We start from the raw sequence: 22,453 nt of genomic DNA on the forward strand, positions 1-22,453 counted from the left end.
GTATTATTTGTTGCAAAGGTAGAATGAGTTTCGGAGGAGAGAGATTTGGGCAACTAAAGCTGGTTTTGATTAATCTGAATCTCTTCCTGCACATCTCTTCTTCACAAATACGATGGAGGTGTGTTTGCACTGTGGTGCTGCTCATAAGGATCCAGGCAGGGAAGGACTGTAATGTCCAGTCTCCTGCTATTTCAGGCTGCCAAATCACATAACTGGTGTAAAATCTGCTAATTTTCTCCACTGAATTGGCCCTTACTGAGATGCTGTTTGTTCTGATGGTAGGGAGCTGTCTTCCTTTTAAGCCACAATATTGGATGACCATCTTACTCCTGCTTTTCTTACAACAGCAGCATTTTAAAGACTGAATGAAAGTTGTTCTTCCTTGCTATTTACTTTTTAAAAAGAATAAGGAAAATCACATATCGCTGTACCAATTTTATCTCACTCATTGGAGTGACTTTGCTCTTTTACTCCTTTTTGCACCAGACTTTTCTCTCCTGGTCACCTTTATAGATTTCCTGTTTTGAATTCAGTTTTATTCTGATGGCTGTGTTCTAAAATCAGATGTGTTTTCACCTGCGTGCTACACTATTAGTGATGGATAACAATGATAGCAATATAATATATATATATATATATATTTATTATCTGCTAAAACAAGTCATGCTAACTAAACTTTTAACTGGCAGCCTTTCTTATGGGCGCTTGACTTTGATCTGTTTTGGAGAAGTGCTGAGCTGTATTTTCTGCAACTTATATTAATGAAAGCCGAGCTTTGAAGGAAATTTGATGGCAATTCATAGAATCACAGAATGGATTGCAAAGGCCCACAGTGCTCATCCAGTTCCAACCTCCTGCTATGTGCAAGGTTGCCAACCAGCAGACCAGGCTGCCCAGAGCCACATCCAACCTGGATCAGCTTGGACGACCATCACAACTTTATTTCTGAAGGGAATGGAATTTCTTTGCTTTTCAAGCTTCCCACTGGCAGGCTGACCTGTCCTTGCTCTCAGAAAATAGCTGAATACTGGCAAGCTTATTCGCGGCATTTGGTGCTGGAAGTTGATCTCCTAGTTAGTTACCTTGTAGGTCAGAACACCGTTAATAAATTGCATTAAGTATTGAGGCAAAGGTTGGAGAAGGCAGAATCCAGATTGATATTTTACTTGGTTATAGTATTTAATTAAAATATGTAAAATTATATATTTCTGCATACTTATTTTCTGTTCTTCGTGATGTTTTCTAAACCAAATTTCCTTAGACTTACAAAAAGTAATGCAGAAACATATTCTCGACATTACAGTATCCACATCTGAACTCAAGCAGGGTCAGAGGGGCAAACTTTTTAGGTGTTAGCACCATGGAAGTTGATAATCAGGAAAAGGAGGCTGATACCATGAAAATATCAATGATTCTAATTGCTGCAAAATCAAGTCCTGACCTTCATTTCTAACAAACTTTGTAGATTAATTCAGACATGAGATATTTATATGGCACCATCTGAAAACTTTCAGTTTTCCAAAGCAAGACTAATACTCTGAATGGAACTTTAACTAAGCGAGCAGCTCCTGAGCTTGGCAGTGATATCAGGTAACGTTAATTCAGCTTTTTATCCATAGCAGCGAGAAAGAGGGAGAAAAGTCGAATCATGTATATCTGAAACAATTTGCAGGTCCTTCACATGAAGGGCTGTAAATGGAGCTGCTTTTCTGTCACAATCCAAGTGGAAGTAAACTCTGATACTGGAGAGGAAAAAGAGAAATGTGATGTCTAGTGCATGTTATAGAACGTACTGCAATGTAAATTCATTTCAAGAGCTACCTAATTCCCTGTGTTCATATGGGTATTTGGGCAGTTTTGTTTTATGGCTTGTTTTCCTGCAGATGCTGTTTGGTTTGGCCCACTGCTTTTCTTACTAATGCCCTTACAGCTCCTTGTGCAAAGGTGGCATTGGGGAATCAGGAACAGACACTGAGGGTATCTTGCTGGAGGTGTTTTTTGAATCCATGTGTTGGAATGTGTGTATCTGAGTTGCTTGCACTTAGGAGGATTTCTTTTCCAAATTTGCCACTGTCTCAAGACTTGACGAAGTTGCCCATGTGCACTGAAATTCATAAACTGCCTATTTGCCAAGATTTAAATATCTAACCTTTCTGATGGCACTTGGGATTGAACTATGGTTCTTGAGAGAGGTTATTAAGCCACTGTGCCCGTTATGCTTAATTTTTTGAGGATAGGAAGTAACGTCTGCACTGTAGCCAGAATTCCTCTCTATGCTCAGCTCAGCATATTTCTTAATGTCAACAATTAAGAATTGCCATTAAGGAGTATCACAATCAAAGAATGTCTGCAACTCAGGACAAATTAATGAGGTACGCTAAAGCCTCTACCACATTTTCATGTTCCTGGAGAAAAGCCTTTTTTCCCTCTTCTTTAGTAAAGCCACCTGTAGCCACCGTAGTTCTTTTTAGTGCCTTTAAGTGAAACTACTCAGAGGTTGTGTACTTTTTATCGTTATAGTAGAGGTAATTCACTGGCAACAAGGATGTGCGTGCATGTATCCATAATGTATATGTGTAAACCTGTTAATGTGGAGCCTTGCTCTGGACATGCCATGTGTGACCTGAAGAGAGTACTGCTGAGGAAGAAATACAGCAGTGACCACTTAAAATCAATGATGGCAACTAAGGTAAAATCTCAGTGCTTTCATTGATTTACGGAGAAACAGACTTTCACCACTGTAGTGCTTGCAGTTTCCATAAACATTAGAGTATCTTTGGGTTTGTCTGTAGAGCTGAATGTCTGACATTTTTCTTATAAATGAGACTGCAGTATTTCAGGTGTAAAGCCTAATCTCTGTTTTTCATAGAAAAAAATAAAGGAAAAAAAAGAATATTCTAGAGTATTTGTATCCTTATCATGAAATCACAGAATGGCCTGGGTTGCAAAGGCCCACAGTGCTCATCCAGCTCCAACCCCCTGCTGTGTGCAGGGTCACCAACCAGCAGCCCAGGCTGCCCAGAGCCACATCCAGCCTGGCCTTGAATGCCTGCAAGGATGGGGCATCCACAGCCTCCTTGGGCAACCTGTGAACAGTGCGTCACCACCCTCTGGGGGAAAAACTTCCTCCTAAGATCTAAACTAAACCTCCCCTGTCTCAGTTTCAAACCATTCCCCCTTGTCTATCACTGCCCACCCTCACAAACAGACGTTCCCCCTCCTGTTTTAAATGCTCCCTTCAAGTACTGGAAGGCCACAATGAGGTCGCCCCTCAGCCTTCTCCAGGCTAAACAAACCTGGTTCCCACAACCTTTTCTCATAGGAGAGCTGCTCCAGCCCTCTGATAATCTCTGTGGCCATCTCTGCACCCACTCCAAGAGCTCCATGTCCTTCCTGTGCTGGGGGCCCCAGGCCCGGGTGCATTATATGTGGGGTTCCATCACCGCACATACTGGAAACAGCAACTAACAGCCCTTTCCTGGAGCAAGTAGGTTTCAGATCTTTCTGAGGNTGGCCTTGAATGCCTGCAGGGATGGGGCATCCACAGCCTCCTTGGGCAACCTGTTCCAGTGCGTCACCACCCTCTGGGGGAAAAACTTCCTCCTAAGATCCAACCTAAACCTCCCCTGTCTCAGTTTCAAACCATTCCCCCTTGTCCTATCACTGCCCACCCTCACAAACAGCCATTCCCCTTCCTGTTTTAAATGCTCCCTTCAAGTACTGGAAGGCTACAATGAGGTCTCCCCTCAGCCTTCTCTTCTCCAGGCTAAACAAGCCTAGATCCCTCAACCTTTCCTCATAGGAGAGCTGCTCCAGCCCTCTGACCATCTCAGTGGCCTCCTCTGGACCCACTCCAAGAGCTCCATGTCCTTCCTGTGCTGGGGGCCCCAGGCCTGGGTGCATTATATGTGGGGTTCCATCACTACACATACTGGAAACAGCAACTAACAGCCCTTTCCTGGAGCAAGTAGGTTTCAGATCCCACTCTTTCTGAGGGGCTGCTGCTGCGAGTTTCCACCTTGAAATATTTTTGTTTCAGGGTAAAACTGTGTCAGCAGAAAAGAAAATAAACAAACAATGAGATAAAAACCACTGACTGCACTGCTTGGGAAGCATGAATAGCATTTTCAAACAGATTGGAAGCAATTTGCTTTTTAAATTCTTGCATGCACGTTTTGCCATGCTTTGTGATTAACACCTTACAGAATTCTTTATTTCCTTCACATTTTGCCATTGCGTTGCAAAGATCAGTGTTTGTGTGGTAGGGAAGCATTCCTCTCAGGAGTACATGATCTCAGGGTGGGAAATGCTGTTTTCAGAAAAACTCTGTGCTTAATGAATTCTTGTGAAGGTCTGTGGCACATGCTCTTAAGTCAGCTGCTGGAGAGTTGGGCTGCCACGGTGCTGAGCTGCTTTGGTTCCCTGCTCTGGATCAGGGCAAAGGCTGAGGCCTCAGCTCTTGGTTTCACCCTCTCAGGCATTTTTTTTTACAGTTTCACTTAACGTGGTGAGATGGTGATGGGTTAAGACTGTAAGAAAGGACAATTTTAGCACTGAATAGCACGCGTCTCTGAAAGTAACTGAAACCCACTGGGGGATGTAATGCATAACAGCAGTGGAAAGGAGAACTGAGCATCTCTGGGCAGAGCCATTTGAATGAGCCTCTCCTTTATAAAGGTCATTGCACAGCCAGGCTGGGGGCATGGACTGGAGGCTTGGTGGGGGATACACTTTGACTGGCCCAGTAGGGCACAGATTTCAGGTAGGGACCAGGGAGAGCAAACCTCATGGCCCTCTTTCCGGAGAGCTCTAAACTCTGAGGGATATGATAATGGAGGATTTCTTTTTACTGAGTGATTTGGGAGTTTGGACAAAGAGCGATGGAAACTATTACAGACTGTTCCCAAAGCTGGCAGACCTGCTGGATTTGTTGTGAAATGAGGGAATATTTGGCTTTGGGAAAAAAATAAAATCAAAGAAATAAGGAAAAAGAGCAGCTCAGGCTGGAGCTGTTATTTCATTAATGTGTGTGCAAAGGGAAGATGTTTTCAGGCTTTCATTTTTTCTTGTTTTAATTTTTTTTCCCTTCCAGAAAGCCGTGGCAGCTGGATTGCTCTGATCAATAACATTATAGCGTGGAAGCAGCTCGCGGTTCGTCTGCAGGTTCAAATCCAGCTCTGGTGAGGTGATCAATAACTTTGTTTATAATGACATCTAGCTGGCAATGTGTGGTTGTTGCTGAAAAGCCTTATCAAAAAAAGTTGGTCTGAGTAATAATGATGTTTGAATTACCATATGGGACCAAGTGTGGCCTCTTTTGGCGTGTTTTAAGATGAAGTTCCCGGACATAATGGGAATGAATGTAGATATGACAACTTATTTATGTCCTTGAAGAGAAAAAAACCATTTTTTTTTTTTTTTTTTCCTAATACTTGTGATACTTGCAGGAGTTGGACTTTCAGTGATCCTTATGGGTCCATTCCAACCCTGGGTATTTTATAATTCTTACAAATGATGTCCCTATCCTCTTATGATGATATAGCTGTGTGTCCCACTTCCACTGCACTGTGAGCGCTTGATGGAGCTGTGGGTGTCCCTGTTTGCTGCAGGGCTGTGGGACCAGGTAGCCTTTAAGGGTCCCTTCCAGTTCACACCATCTGTGATAATGCATGCTGGGTGAGGTTCCTAGGCCTTGGACCTCGGCCTGGTGGTGTAACAAGGCTCTTAAAAATAATTCCGACTTGCAACTGTTAGAAACCATGTAGAAACTTTTAAAGGAAACAATGAAAACAAATCCTTATTCGTTTTTGGTACAACAAAATAATGGCTGAAAGAAAGATGCTCCATGCACTTCAGCCTGGGGGTTTCGCTGATGGTTTTCCAGGCACTTTTCATCCTTGGGTTTCCAGGCACTTTTCATCCTTGGGTTTCCAGGCACTTTTCATCCTTGAGCTGAATGCTGCCTGTGGGGCTGGGAGGAGGATGGAAACGAGGACTAGAAGGCTTTTGCACGCCATGCTGGTGGGCAGATCGCAGCGAGGCCAGTGCAGGACCTGGTGCTGGTGCAGTGGGGCCGCGTGAAGCCTGGGCCTAATTGTCTGTGTTCGGAAGTTAGCGTTATTGGCAGCTGCCATTCCCACGCCTGGCCTGCTGTCACTGGCATGGCCGACCCGCCTGCGCTAATTGCAGTGGCCTTTTCATCGCGTCCGCTTGCCCGGCTAACCACACAGAGCTGTCTCCTTGCTGTTAGCGCTCGACGGGCCGCGCGGTGCGGGCATGATGGGGCTGTCATATCGCTGCGGCCTCTCCCAGCCTCGCCGTTAGCACAGACCCACACGGCCAGCTCTGCCCTGCGCCCCATAACCCCACACCCCCCTTGTTTCCGAGGGCGCCAGGCCCAAGCTGAGTGCGGCATGGCGGGCAGCCCTGACAAGAGATCAATAGTGTCCTCCGCTCGCCGGGCGGCTGGCTCTGTCAGGGGATGTGCGCTGTAATTGGATCGGGTGCGGGAGCCATCCAGCCGCCGTCAGCGCTGTCACAGCTGTCAGATGTCATCCCACCCTACAGCTGTCACCGCGGGAGGGCCGGCCGCCTCCTCCCTCCTCACCCCATGCAAATGTCCACTTAGCGGGGGAATATGGAGGGTATTAGACACTTCTCTATGCCTTTATGCAAAATAAGGATCTGTGTCATCTGCAGATTTCATGGAAATAAGTTGCAATTTATTCACTCTGAGAAAAGTGAAGTGAAGCCTGTAGAAATGAGAAATTATTTGGTTCAGGCTATTAAAAAAAATAAGAAGATTTTTAGAGAATAAACAAAATATGCAGCTTTTCTTCTGAAAAGTAAAAAATCTCAGATAAATATAAATATATATATATATGGAATGAAATAGCATTTTCATACTAGAATGTTGCTTTTTGTGTCTCATTTCTTGACACCCTTCCTCAGAGAGAGCACTGAGGGTAGAGTAAACTTTGGTTTCTTCCAAAAACCAAAAAAGAAGCATATAGATTTCTGAGCAATGCGACCTGCCGGCTGTTTCCTGGCAGTGCAGCCTGGGTGCAGCTTTAGGCTGCGCTGGAGGCAGCTTTGGGGCAGCAGGATGGACAGACATCCCCACACACATAGACATGGGGCCACGCTAGGCCTGGTGCCTCCTGCAGCTGCTGTGTGTGGGTCAGCACAGGTCCTTCCTTCTGTCAGTACCATGAGTTGTGCCTCAGTGTGAAATTAACCGGGCTGCCATGCTGAACTGATGAGTGTGATGTGGGGAGATAAGGGCTGTCAGCCTGTGAGCGGTGCTGCGGGTTGGCTCTGTTATCTCACGTCCTGCGGAACTGGGAGAGTCCCGTGGTGTCCTTACAGAGAGGAATGAGCTGCACTGTGATGAGCTAAGGAATGGAAAGGCAGCTCTGATGGGCATCTCAGCAAAGCTGGCCTGGCTGTTGGTTCCAGAGAGCAGAAAAGTGAGATTTCCATTGAGTTGAACAGCAGCAGTTGCTTTGGTTTTTGCACTCTTCGGGCAGCTCACAGCAGATGTTGCACCACTTTTGCTTTCTCATGGTGCAGTTGGAGGACTTTGCTTCCCGGTGTAAGCAAAGGGAAAGGTCAGGTAGGGAAAGGTGCTGCATGGGCTGCACATGTGGCACAGTTATGGTGACAAAGGAAGTACTTATTTCCTTTTTATTTTTTTTCCTTTTAATTTAAAAAAAAGTGGTTTATGGCCAATTACATCAGAGATCCCAAACAGTCCTTCTTACATTTTCATTAGTAAGGTGCATCACATGATCTATACTTGAGTAGGAGTGTACATCAAGGGTAGATTAAGGGTTGGTTAGGCATCAAACTATCTTCCATATGTAAATTTATAGCAATGATGTGCTGCGGACTGATAGCTTACCCTCAATTTCTGTGCTACTAAATAAAATTAAAAATTCACAACTCTGCTTTATGGGGATTTAAATGAATTTGATCTCTCTTTTGGGCAGGGCAAATAAGTGTTTTGTGATGTATTATTTTACAAAAAGGGGGAAAAAAAAAAGAAAAGGAAGAAGAAAAAAAAAAAAAAGACCATCGTTCTGGCTCATTTAATTTTGCGAGTGAATGATCTAAGATTAACTACAGACTAGTCAGTGCAGTTTAAAAGCTGAAAGCAATTTTCAGCCATAGATGGTAATGCCACATTTAGTCCACAACCGAATGACTCTAAATGACTAAGCTGCAAGGTCTTTGTATATGACCACAGGGCCTGATAAAGCCATAGGAACACAGTAAAAGCACAAAAATAGTTCCAATTTATTTGGTGCCATCACCTTAATGAGATTAATACGGACGTGTTCATGTGCCTAATTGGTGATTTTGTTTTAACTGGTAATGAAGGATTAAATCTTCAGGCAACAGGCTACTTACAGGAAGGGGGATTTGAGAAAAAAGTTTTTAATTATAAAAGGCAGCTAGTGAAATATACCACTGCAAAGTTAACAATGCATCTTTAATAAAATATAAATATGTCACATTTGCCACTTCGCTGTTTGCCTGAATAGTTTCAGGGAGTATTTCGTTGGAGGAAGCGGTGAACACAGTCGTGTGTCATCAGTGTCTCTCCGTAGCAGCAAATGTGAAAGCCAGGCATGCGGCACGCTCTGCTTCCGAATTGGGCATCTGGAAACCCGCACAGCCCATAGATTCAAAGTGTTGCTACAGATGTTCTTGCGTTTCTGAGCAGAGTCTGGGGAAAGCAGCGCCCGGGGCTGTGCTGGGCTCTGCCCTGCTGCCCGGGCACCGGCAAACAGCCGCACTGCAGCTGAACTTCGCCCCGCCATGCAGCGAGCGCTGCCCTCCACGTCTGGTTGTGACCATTTAAATGCTAACGCTATTAAACATGCTGCCAAAACACAAACACCCAGCCTGAGTCATTAGAATGTAATTACAAGGGGGCAGCTGAGCCTGCTTGGAGTTTTGACTCAGAGGAATCCTCCAAAAGAAACCAATGCATAAAGCCCAGAGCACCCACCCAAGACTGCTTCTAGCTCCAGGCCCGCCGGCAGGCAGCTGAGCAAGAGAAGTCTGCCTCTTGGAGCAGCTCTTGGCTGTCATTTGGGCACATTGCTTTGGTTTGCTTTGGTGATTTTTATGTACCTTTTGCAGATGGGTGTGTAGTGTCAATCCTACCATGGTGCTCTTTTTAAGTTGATCTTAGAGTAGAGACAACGGCAAAAAGGTCTTTAGCACGCTGTATGGAATGTGTCCTTATGTTGTTAAAGCATTCTTCACTCTGAGTGGCATTTGAGTAAGGAGGCATGTATTAATTGAAGGACTTGTTGGTAACAAAGCAGATTTGGGAGTAGTCCTGATGAAGCAGCAGCTGTGTCACTGTGCATTTTCCCACCTCTCCTCTGCTATCTGAAACCAGGAGGCACACTCTATATTTTCTCACGTTTTCCATGGTTCTATTTTACCAAGGAGAACAACAACAACAACAACAAAAAACAAACAAACAAAAAACCCCAAACCTCTGACAATGACCAGCACCCCAAAAAGCCCAAACCTGACCAGCACTGCCTCCGGGCAAAACACTGTGAACTTCAGTGCTGCATTATGAAGTGCCGTGAAAGGGCTCTGGGTAGCGATAGCACGCGCTGCGAGATGCTACCTTCCCGGGCAATGAGGATGGGAATATATTTTCCATTTCTTGTCAGATTGAACTTTAAGACATCTCGAGAGCTGTGCGTGTAATGCAGCCCTCGCAGCCCAAATGGCAGCACGGCGCTCGGTTCCGGCGGCGCGGAGGAGGCGGTGGTGCCCACATGGGCGCAGTGCCGCTCCGTGCCGCGCTGCCGGCAGCGTGTCGAGCCATTATAGCGGGGAGCCGAATGTCACGGCGGTCTCAATGGTTCGTCAGCTGAAGGATATGGTTAACAAATGTAAAACCAAACTTCAGAGGAGCTGCTTTTCTGTGCTAAGTGATCTGTATTCCCTCTGAATTTACTTTCCCCTAACCCCGTGAAATTAACAGTACTTTCTGACATTCGACCCCCTGACCTCACATATAATAAGAATTTAAAAAGCACCATGCATGAGTGTGTCTGTGTAATGCAAAACTGGAAAAAATGACCATGTCACAGTTTTATTATACAAAACCTTCTCAATCTCCATTGCATGCTTCATATATGAGCGCTCAGTTTAAAGTTATTATAAAGAAAAACACAGTTTTAACAGTAATAATTCACCGCTCGTGACTTTTATAGACAATAAATTGTAGCAAATACATATTGCTGCAAAAAAAGAAGCTCCGTTGTCCATTAATGCAGATATTTACCGCGCTCGGTGTGAAAACCAGGCGGTGGGCAGGGGTGGGGGGCAGCCAGGGGCCGCTTCTGGGGGGCTGGTTGCCAGGGGTGCAAGTGCATGCACAATGTGTAGGTCTTGGGGTTTAAGAGGCAGAAGCAGAAAAGTGTTATGTGGAAATGATTTTGCAGTTATCAGGCTCAGGGGATGACAGCATACAAGAGTAAGAACAAGGTGCTATGTGGCTTTTTCTTCACTGTGAAGTAAAGATTGGCAGCTGGAAGTAAGGCTTACAGGCAGACCTGCACACAGGACCTCTTCACCCAGGACTCATAATCACTACTCAAAGGAAAACGCATTTACCAGTAAAAAGCGGCTGTAGCCATCAGAAGTGTGCTTAAAACACCACTTAAATATCACTTTATACGCTATTACTTGCAAACTGTGGCTTGGTATTAAATTATACTTGCATAGGCTTTTGCTTAGGTGCTGATAATGCTTTTGAGGTTGCATTGGTGAGGAAGAATTTAGGCTGCTTTACAAGAGACGTGACTGGAATATCCCACCGTGCTGACAGTGACAGGGTGAAAAATTGCAGAACTGTACTTTCTTTCCCCATATAGATTGTAATTTTAATTGTCATTGTGGCCCTTCTGTTTTAATTATGGGACTTCTTTGATATATACCAGGACATCGTATTGAATGAAAATATGGTGCTATAATAGTCTCTTTATAATTAATGACCACATGTAGATCTTGGTGCATAAAAGGAAAGGAATAAATGAACAATTTATTTAACTAGGTTTTGGATTTCTTTCTGTCTTCCACTGAATATAAAATGATCCTGGGGCTTCTGAGGCTGTTTGATGTAAGAACCGCACTGAATATCTAATAAAATTACATTGGTGTAGATTACAAAACATATTAGGTGGTTTTACTTAAAAACGGTCCCATTACCGACGGTGAATTTCTCCTATTTACTGTGTTAGCCTTCCTCGCTTTCAGCTTTTGAAACAAATGATCATCTTTTAGTTCATTTGCAGAGGTGCTTAAAAAAATTAAAGCAGCTTCTCCTCCCAAAGCAGCCGTTGGAGGTGGGAGCTGACGTGAACTGGAGGTAATATCTCTCCGGAAGGTGATTTGTATACGTACTGTGCCGCGCAGATAGCCGTGCCTCCCCCCGAACTTTTGGTTTCAAAATATGATGGATTTATGTTCTGTTAATTTCTGGTTGAAGAACTCGTTCTGTGCGTCCAATCCCAAGCAGAAGCAGCGCCGGGAAACACAATAAAAATACAAATGACTGCTAGCTGAGGGCTTTGCGTGGTGGGGAGGAGGAAAAAGCGAGGAGCACGGAGCGAGTGCCACTCTGCCCCGGTGCTCGCGCCTGCTGCTTTCCCATCCAGGAAAGCAGAGACTTGCAAATCTGACCGCCTGCTATACATTTCAGGAGAGTACAAACCTCTGTGGATTTCTGAAAAGCAGACATATTTGTCCAGTGTCTGTCACCGTAAAACCCGAAAATACGCCCTGACAAGCTTCTGCTAATTTTATTGCGGCGCGGAGTAGTGTGCATACATCCCGCGCAGTGTGACTGCAGTTCAATTGCAGAGCACGATAAAATTGGATCGGCAGAGACAGGGACTACCCTGGGGTCAGCCGCGACCATGCCACTTCGATGTGATGTCTAGTTGGGGTGATGGTGTGTAAATAAACGTGGGGAATTGCAAATCTTGTCATGGCCACGCAGAGCAGCTCAAGCATTTAAAGATGGTTGCCCGCAAACCTGGCTGGGAGGTGGTTGCTCTGTGTGGTGGCGGAGGAAAAGCGCCCTTCTGCGCCCGGCTCTTCTCCTTCTTGACATCTCAGGGAGCACTGACCCAGCGCTTCGTTGCTGAAGGGATTAATCACCAAATTGTTTTTCATCTTAGTGGAAAGTAAAGAAACTAACTGAGCGCCTTCTAATATTGTTCTTTTAAAGCCGAGCTGCCTGATGCTGACGGATGCTCAGGATTTGTGTTATCTAATGTGATTTATTTGTTTTGGTAGGGTTGTTTTTTTTTTCTGTTGTTTGTTTTTTAATGAGAGATCTTAATGTCCCACTGCTTAATGAATTTAGGCACATTAAAGTTCCATGAGGTCTTTTCATTATTGTGAACTTTGCTAATGCTGGGAAGTAAGATATTATAGAACTCGCATTTTCTGCGTGTGAATCTGATTTATTTAAATGCTGCTTCCCGCAATCATTAAAACATGCTTCAGTTTTGCTGCCTTGGACCAGTAAGAGGTACATATATATATATATATATATTTTACCAGTTTTACATTTGCATGTATCTGTTTTTCTGTTACTTTTCCCACACGACAATTACCTTTCATTACAAATTTATAAAATCATTTACATTTTAGCAGTTTAAATGTTTCTGCTGACATTTTGTAACTATTACCCTCTCCTAGAATGGCATATGTTCAGGCAGTTAATAAAAAATTAAATGGAATAGCAGTAGACAAGGTGAAGCTTTGTAGCAGGGTGTTCGGCACATTTCTGAAAATACCATCTTTGTGTTGCAAACTGTGAAGCGAGGTTAGGGCTGTGCCAATATGTGTATTTGTCATAACTGTCACAGAGTCCGTGAACTAGCCAATCATCCCGCTCTTAATTAGACAGTTACATTTTGCTTTTTAGAAAGCGTCCTCGTGTAAAATGGTGTCTGAGCTGCGGGAAAGGTGCTGGGAGCAGAGGGGGCAGAGAAGATGGGCGGCAAAACACTTTTTATCTGGAGGAAACAGAGTTTTGAGCAGCTGCGTGACTTCTAAATGAGGGGTAGCGATTGTGTGCCGTCAGGAGCCCTCCCTGCCCCATATGGGGGGCACATCCCTGCGGCGGGCGGAGGGGCTGCCTGCCTGTGGGGCTGCTCAGTTGTGGGCTGCCTGCGGGGCCACACCAGTGAGGGTGTGCATGCACAAAAAGCTGCGCCCTAGCTGACGTAGGGCTTGGTCGGAGGGCTGTGCTGGGCCCGTTGTGCTGGTGTTGTGCTGGAAGGGCTTGTTTGCATAACGCTGCAGCTCGCGTCAGGCGCAGCTCTTGTCTCGTAAATCTGATCTGACTTCATGCAGATATTTACAGCACTTTGCACTAAACAGGACTTCGGCGGCGAGATTTGGGATAAGGGGAGCAAAAATAGTGTTAAAACTCACCCTGTGTGCCTGCTGTGTTCCTGCCTGCCTTTTTGTCCCTCGCTGTTTCAGTAGGAATTTGGGAATATATGTATACTTAAAACAACATACAAACAAAACACTTTTGCAGCCCTTCGTTTATGACCGACTGTGCTGCTTACAGCCGTACCATAAAGCTGTGCTTAATTGGAAGTTCTCAAAGACCGCTTTTAGAAACAGACCTTGGTTTACTCTGCGAGAAGTCAGGGTTTGTCTGATCAGTGCTGGGTGTCCGGGAGGAATTATCAGCATTCACCACTGAATTTACCTTGGGATACGGCTGTGCTGAATTCCTCAGCACCGGATTTAAGCGAGAAGCACAATGAGGAATCCGGCGGCTGTCTGTGCTGCTGGCAGAGATGGAAGGAGCTGTGCAGCAGTCAGCCCACAGCTGAGCAGCGAGCGCTGCCGAGGGGCAGACAAAGAGCGCTTTGTGGAGTTCCCAAAGTGCAGCCCAGGCGGGGACTGCAGGCTGTGCCCTAACAGTGGGGATGTTGTGGGGCACGGGCAAACTTTAAGGAAGAGAGCAGAAAGGAAACAATTTGGGGTGGCTCGCATGGCTCGTCCTGCTTTCAATCTTTATTCCGTGGGCATATCAGAGAAGTTTTAACAGTCACAGCAGATTAACCTTCCTGTGCTTTGTGTGGCTGCACGTCTGATGAATTTACATGCAGCCGGACGAAAATGCTATTTGGAGAGAGATTGAGAGTTTATTTGATTAAATCCCTTTCTCCAATACCTTGACCTCTTTCTTGTGAAATAATCAGAACTGTTTAGCAAGAATATTCTGGCATTAATAATGAATAGCTTTCAAGCGGGGCTGTCCTGCTCTGCAACAAACCCACCCTTGCCTGTGCTTGAGGCCGGAGGACTGCGCCGAGTGCTCGGTGCTGCAGACACCTCGTGCTGGGAGATGCGCTCTCTGAGCCGTGATCTGCAAGCCAGTGTTTTTCTTAGGGGTGTGCTCCACTGTAGTGCACAGTGCCTGACGGGTGGCATGGGGCTGGGAAGCTGTGCAGGCCCTGCCTGGGGGCTGTGGGGCTGCGGGTGTTGCACAGCCATTGCTCCTGACCCTCTGCCTCCTGCTGCATTCAGAGCAGTGAAATGTGCCTTCTGCCCAAAGTTTGCTCTGTGTGCCCGTTGTTTGAGTGCTGACTGGCTCCGTATTTGTTATTTTGAAAAGAGCATTTGTCAGTCATGATCACAGAATGCGTTTGAAGCCACGCTGATGACTTGATAGCATTGCTTGACTCTAAGGTGACAAGCTCCATGCGAGGCCAGGAAGGTGCGATGCAGTTGCCGGGTCCTTCAGTGCCGTGCTCCTTTTGCTTCACACCGGTGGGGTAGCAGCAAAGGGAGATACCTCCCTGCATTGCCAGCACGGCAAGGTATCTCATCTCCCAACTAAATTAAGCTCCATTATAATTTGTTTCTTAATAACATGCACTTCACTGTAATATGTAAAACGCTTGGCTTTCATGAACAACTCTATGGGAAAGCTGTACAGTATCTCATTTGCATTTAGCAATTATATTATATTACAATATATTAAGCTGCAGAAAACCTAATCTAACATCATAATTTAAAATCATAATTTACGGTACTTTACAAGGAGCATACAAGGCAGGTTACAATAACACATTGCCAGTAAAATTATTTACTCATCTATTTAGTTTTCCAAAATGTTCTGTATAAATTTTACCCGTAACGTGCAGGGAGAGCTGAAGGCAGAACTCCACCAGCCTGCCCCAACCTGCCCAACGGTGCCACTGCCCTATTCACCCAAATTCAGTGGCTGCTGCTTGGTCTGATAACTGTTTGGGTGGAATGTTTGCGTTACGAGGGGTGTGGTTTAAGAAAAGAAAGGTTGTTCGAGGAAGATTGGGTTTATGCAGATGGCCCATGCTGCTAGAGTCGGATGAAATGAGGAAGGATCCATTTTTTAAGTCTTGGTACAGGTTGTGACACAGCATTTGATGAATCATTTAATATGCGACACGTGATGGCAGAGAGTCAACACCCGGATCCTGTTGCAGCCTTTGTTTGTAGCCGGGCTCGCGCGGGCACAGACTAACTTCAGAAGGCAGCAGATGCCGCCCCTCCCCACTGCTGGTCCACAGCGATGGGAGCAGCTTTTTGCTATTGGGAATTACTGTTTAAATCTATCATCAAGAATCTAGCACTGAAAGGAACATGGGCTACTGAGTCACCAACCTATTAGTTAAAGGTTTAATCTGAAGATAATATCTGGCTTCAATTTAATATTTGGGCTATCAATGTGTTGTTATCTGCCTATATATTAAGCAGCATTTTTGAGTTGGCCCTGCAGAAGCAAGCAAGGTGCATCGGGTCGAATTCTCTTCTATTGCAAAGAGCACTTCTCTGTGGACCAGCACAGTGACATTGGCTCCATGTCAGTTGCTTTTGTAGAACAATAAACCCCAGGATGCTGTGAGCAAGGCATAGCGTGAGTACAATAGAAGTGTAGTATGAGCATATTATGACAGTGTGGAAATAAGCCATGTGCGGTTTTGGATGGAAGGTGTCATATTCAGCAGGAGCATCTCTGTTCCCATCAGTTCAGGAGCTAGAGTGGCTTTATATGTGTCCAGTGCACTAGTTCTAAGTTTTGGCTGCTCTCTTTTATTATGTTTTATTTAAATATATGTGTATATATATACATATATGTATGTATAAGTTTTGTCACTTATATACATCAACTGTGTTTTACTTCTCATATATGCCCCAAGGCAGATCACCTTCACTCTGTGCAGTCCAGAAAGCCAAAAGTTTGGACATACGTGGCCCAGAGCAAATCATGTGTACAGTGCCGGTGAATGATTACTGTGCTGTGCTTTGATAAACAGAAATACTCTGTATTTTAAACTGTGTGCTGAATCGTTCTGCACAGTGATACTAATGCTTCAGTGTATGACATTAGAGTACTTTTCTGTTGAGAATATTAATGATGTCGTTGCATGCTTGCAGTATATGTGATAATTACATAATTTTCAAAACCAGAAATTGCCTCAGATAAGCTTGGGATGCAAAAGCTCTGAGGTTTATTTGGTGCCTCTTTTAGCTACATCTTATGTGGTACAACTACCTCCATAACCACAGTCCCACCAGAGTGAGCATTTTGGAGTTCAGGTGACTGGAGGAGGTCACTGCTCCTCCCAGTGAAATTGCTAGCTGCTTTCTTCCCAGCTGTTGGATTTTGGATGATGCAGATACAGGATGAGGAGGTTTAGGTCTTGATGGAAAAGACCATCGCCCTACTGTGAAGCTTTCCAAATTCACGTTTGTGTATTTCGTTTTTGTACCTCTGCTGTAGAACCGAGGAAAGCAAATTTCTAACTGCTGTTAGCCTTTTCTTTTGCCCAAATATTGCTCTTCAAGTCTTCTCCCGCGTGTCATCACATGCCACATTCACATTCAGCTCTTTGGCCTTTGCTGTGCTCCTATGCACAGTCTCATGCATCCCAAAAACCTACCTCTTGATTCCTGTGAGCTCTTGGAGCAAGACCAAAGTTCAGTTTTCTCTTCCAAAGGCTGAAATGGGGACAAAGTCTGAGACTTTACGGAATCCTAAGCCAGCTCCTTACCACCTGGCAAGGAGAAATGAGATGCAGTTTTTCCACCTCACGCTTCCAAGCTTCATCTTGCGCTGAATCCCAATTGCAATCTGCGGTTCGCTCTACATTCGTAGCGAAGGCAGCAAACAACATCATTTCCATAGAAAGCCTGTGCTCTGTGATGTCCCGGTGAAGGCTTCAGTATAAATGGTGTGCGTATGCAAATCAACACCTACGTTTAAAACATTTAATGGTTTCCACTATTACATGTTCAAAAGCAAGTCTGGTGGTAAACGTTAGCTTGTATTCTGTATTGTTGGTATATGGTGATGGAATAAGCAAAAGTTGGGGAAGTAAATGTTGTAAAAAGAACTAGTCTAGAAATTGCATGCAAGACGGTCACAGCATATTAGCCTTTAAATACTAGCAGAAGCATAGAGGAAAATCAGTGCAGTTATTTGCCCAGTCCCGCCTGTGATGTTCTGTGATAAGTTAACCACGATAAGGGCGATAAGCCAAAGCACGAAGAGATAAGTTGCAGTATCTCCTGGTAAGATTATGTAGTGAAAATGTATCCTTACATTAAAAGTGTTCTGAATTGAGTTGCTTTTCCTAGGCATATGCCTGTATTTTGGAGCAATATTCCCTGAAATCGAAGGGGCCCTTTGTTCTCACGTGTAGTTCTTAACCCTGGAGCTGCCTTGGAGGGTGTTCAGACTGCTGCAGCCTTTGGGTGGCTGACTTCCAGCCACAGCAAAGTCCGAGGTGAAAAGTCCTTGAACTTTCTATTCATTGTCTGTCTTCTTCTTTATTACATTTAAATTGATTGACTCTGCAATGCCATTAGAAGTGTAATATTTCCAAGTTATTTAGCTGTGCTCTATTTTTGCTGAGGCCTCATGATATATTGCATCCTCACCCCTCACAGATCTACTTCTGTGTTCAAGTTTCTTTTGGAGACATTTCAGGACGTGTGTGCAAAGTTCCCCCTGATAAATGCCTTTGTTTGGGAAACTCATGTCATGCATATGCTTATGACATTATGAATGTCAGCCAAAGGAAAAGAAAAAAAAAAGAGAAAGAAAGAAAAGAGAAATCTTGAGAATGACTCTCGTCTCTCATGTCTAATTTTTTTAATTGTTTGAGAGACAATGTGCATGCAGTCAGCAGGATGGAAATGCCATTGCGCAAATAAAGACCTCGGAGTCCTTTCCGTTGCTCCTGGGCTCAGACAGCTGCACTTTGGTTGGGGGCTGCAGAGCATCGGCTGGGTCTCACAACCCTGTGGCAGTGTGGGGCAGGAGCATCCCCAGGCAGCCCCATGGACAGACTGCCCCTCCCCACCCAGAATGGGGCCAGTGACCTGCAGGTTTGTACCTGTGCATAATGGAGCAACTGCAGGGCTTGGGTGATGGCATTCTGGGCTGAAATAGGAGCTGGTTGGGTAAGAGCATTCAAGAGAGCACACTGCTGTCCAGAATGATATTGTTCTTACATACAGCTGCAATAGTAAAATGTACAATTGTCTTTAGTCTTCCCTTTGGTTGTTTGAACTCATATCCTAGCCCTGACCCTCCAGATGAAACAGACAAACACCAGGTGTTGCAGAGCAGATTCTGCCTTTCTGCTAGCTGTCCTTGCTCTGCAGGTCCTCACATCTAGGTGACAGCTGATGCTAACAACACGCAAGCATGCACTCAGACGTGATTAAAGATATCACGTTATGTTTTAAAGTGTGCTTTAAGAAAAGGAAAGCACAGCCCCCACATCCTCTGGGGAGTGGGAAGGACAGGAGCAGGCTGGCGATTTGCTTTTGGTCCCTCACACAAAAGGAAGAGGACAGAAAAGGGGCCATGAAGCGGGACGTTTTCCTTCAGCAGGCAGCAGCACAGTGGACAGCACTCTACAGCAAACTGTGGTTTTGTCTGCGGTTATTCTCTTTGATTCAGGGCTGCGCTGCTGAGTTTAAGGACAAAACCACCCCGCTGTATTTATTCACATACCTCTGAGCATAGTTAACATATGCATAATAGATATTCGGGGCACACATGTAGCAGGTATGTGTGCACACCCGGCTGTGCAAACAGCAACGTGGGCTGGGCAGGAGGGCTGCAATGCCCTGGTGTGCTCAGAGACATCCCTGGACTCTTTGAAGAGCAAACGCAGCACTGCTTCCCTCACAGTGAAATGTAAGAATATTCTGTCCTATATCCTTCATATTACCCCGCGAATATATATGTTTGCATGAGTCACCACAACGTAAATATACATCTTTTGGCTATAAGACCAAACTGACGTCTTGATCATTAAAGACCGCGTGACATTTTTATAGCAGTACAGGTGTTAACCTTTATGTCTTAGCTCGGTGCAAATGTGGGTAATTACGGAGTAAGCGATCCTGCTGCCCGCTGAGCAGCCCCGGCAATGTGGATAGGAGTGTGCCTGCCTGCTGGGATTGGGGCAGAGCTGTGCCTGCGTGGGTTGAGATGGGCTGAAATACACCCAGCAATGGTCTGCTGCAAGGACAGCCTGGGGCAGGAGGGATGGGGCACTGGGCAGTGCTGTGGGGAGTGGGGCGGGCTTGTTATCGCAGTGTGCACACCAGGATGCCTTATCAGCAGGCAGAGGAACCAGATAGCACCGATAATCTCGAGTTCCTGCTTGTGTGCTGTGCATTTGCAGGGCCTTGCAGAGACAGGGAAGGACCATGAGAGGAGGAAAAAAGATACGTGCATATGTATGTGTGCAGAGCATCTTCTACCCTTTATGATGTGGATATTTTCAAGAGTTTTAAATGCCATCTGCGGAGCATGGGATTCAGATGGCACATGGAGGGAAGGGAGAAAAGTTCAGAGTATCTTTTAGAGGCTGTTTGAAAAGGTGCAGTAAATTAGTTACCACAAGGGTAGATGTGGCACTGAGAGGCATGGTCAGTGTGCATGGTGGAATGGGTTGGGGTTGGACTCGTGGATCTGAGTGGTCTTTTCCTACTTTAATGACTCTGTGATTCTGTGAACATCACCATCTGCCACAGGCACGATGGTATCTCACCATGGCTGAGGGCTGTGACATACCATTAAGGGAATATGGTGGATTGGGAAGCGCCATCTTCCCGTCCCCGTTCACTCTTGCAACACTGCATTAATGGCAGTGGGATTGATGTAAGGCTTTAGGCTCAATTTTAATGGCATTCAAGCAATGGAAGCACGTGGCTCAGGGCATCTCCTTGGTGAGGAGCAGCCTGGCAAAGGACCGAGAAGAAGCTGTGCTGGCTGTGGAGTTAACAGCCTTTCCCTGCAGCGTTTAAATTGAGATGTTTTTACCCTGTGTTTTCTTTCCCATACTTTATTTTATTCTTCTCTCATGGTTTTCTCATCCGTGCAGTGATCAGCCCTGATATACGATAGGGATTTTCACTTGAAGGACTGTGCATCTTTAAAATGTCTTCCCTTTATTCTTCCTAGTTCTTACACATGTAATTTCCCCTTTAATTTGACATCATTTAACGGCACATTACACGTCAATGATGTGATCTGTGAATATTTACAATGTTCGTGTCATTTTTATTTTCTAATCCAATTTAAGTAGCTCTGCTTTTTATGACATCATGAATTCTTCAGTCTTTTTACTCTTTTTGGAACTAATTATTCCATCGGTTCCTTTGAACTGGCTCTGTGTTGTCAGTCATTTTCCTCCCTTTTGATCACAAGACCTTTGCTGCCCTCCTTTGCATGTGCTGCCGGAGCCTGAGGAAGATGTGACCGCTGCAAGTAGCTCTTCCCGCTGCCCCCCATCCTCCAGCCACGTTTTGCTGCTGAAACAAAACTACAGAGCAAGTCCTTTGAATGTATTCATCTGGGGAAGTTTCATCTGATTCAGACTTTAGTGCTTCGCACTGAGGGTCTGCAGTGGCCCTTCCCAACCTGGGGGCTGCAGAGGATGCAGCCATAAGGCAATTGCTCGTGCATCTTGCAGGAGATGTCACAAAGCCCAGAGCGAATGGGTTTGAGTGTAAAAAGGAAAGAAAATGTGAAACAAATCTCTCTTGCTGCCATATGGTCCAGCTCCTATATTATGACTCATGATTTATGCTTAATTTTTACTATCTGGGCTTGATATACGGACTGAGGAAAACGGGTTGAACTTGTGAAGCAGCCCTGGCTTCCCTGGCACCCAGGGCAGCAGCAAGGCTCCTTGAGAGCACTCCCAGAGTGCCACAGGACACAGCTCCCTGTTTACCGGGGATATTTAACGTTTCCTTGAATGCTAAAGATCTCTGTTGTCTGTTGCTGCCCTCTGTAGTGATATAGCAGAGACCACAAGACTGTGCAGCAGTGATTCTTTTTATTAGTGATCGTAAATGCATTATATAATTAACCGTTAGTGTGCAGCTCAGGGTTTCTCTCTCTCTCTGTTCCTGAGGCTTTCTCTTGTTCAGGATTGTGTGTTCTTCTCAGGTTTATGAGAATGGCAGGGCTGCGTGTCATCCTCCTTTCTATTCATTTAGCCTTCAGAATGTGCCAGGATAACGTTTCTGGCATTGCTTTCAGTACAGCATCATAAAGCCTATCAAAAACCAAAATAATTCTGCAACAACCATAGGAAAGGAAAAGGCGTTCCTCTCCATTTCTTAGCTCTGCATTTGTTTTTCTAAAAGGAAAAAGCACATTCACAGAAAATCCCCTGCTCATTGTCTCATCTCCTGGAAACTTTAGCAACTTGTTGTGCAGTTGGATAAGAAAAGACGTGCTTCTTGGGGAGTGAAAGGCAAATATTGACATTTGTCTGTTGTCCGGCCTGTTACATCACCGAGCAGGTTTCTCCTCAGGACAATGCTCGCTGATAAGCACCAGGGCTGTGCAATGGCAGTAAGTGCAGTGTAAACTGTGACTGTTGAGAAGAGCGTGTTGCCAGGTAGTGCCATCACCTCACCTCCCCGTGCTGCCCAAATTAATCTTCTTGCTGGTATGAAAATGAAATGCTTCGTGTTTGAAAATGGGGGAGTTTAGAAAACTTTTAGCAAAACTGGACAATGTGTGGTAAAAAGAAATTTGGAAATCCTTGTGTTTTAGGTGATGGAAGGAGAAACCTCCCATTGTTGTCTTAAGGAAGCTTTCAAGTAGTGGTGTCTTAGTGGTGGTTGTGGGCTCTATGTGGGGCTTTCTGTAGCAGCAAATAGCTTAATTTTCAGAAGGCAGCCTCTAAAGCTGAGCCTAGCCATCTCCCAGGTCACACAGCAGGCTTGGCATGATGGAATGCTTCTTTTGGTCTGGAGCGTGTGGGACGTGATGCTGGAAACACATGCTGTTCACTTTAGGTTGTGTTCATCAGAACAGGGCATTTTAACTGGGGGGTCAGAATGACTGCTATGT

The 22,453-nt window shown here is 45.1% G+C and overlaps 1 long non-coding RNA gene across 1 annotated transcript in view; it reads left to right on the forward strand.

Annotated features, from left to right (window-relative positions):
* The window catches only part of LOC116653699, a 76,522-nt gene that overhangs the window by 49,034 nt on the left and 5,035 nt on the right, over positions 1 to 22,453 (forward strand). The window contains exon 3 of the long non-coding RNA XR_004308076.1: positions 5,093 to 5,180. This is a non-coding gene — a long non-coding RNA (uncharacterized LOC116653699). The remainder of the gene's footprint in view (positions 1 to 5,092; positions 5,181 to 22,453) is intronic.

The sequence above is a fragment of the Coturnix japonica genome, chromosome 7, assembly GCF_001577835.2.
Source record: "Coturnix japonica isolate 7356 chromosome 7, Coturnix japonica 2.1, whole genome shotgun sequence".
NCBI classification, from domain to species: domain Eukaryota; kingdom Metazoa; phylum Chordata; class Aves; order Galliformes; family Phasianidae; genus Coturnix; species Coturnix japonica.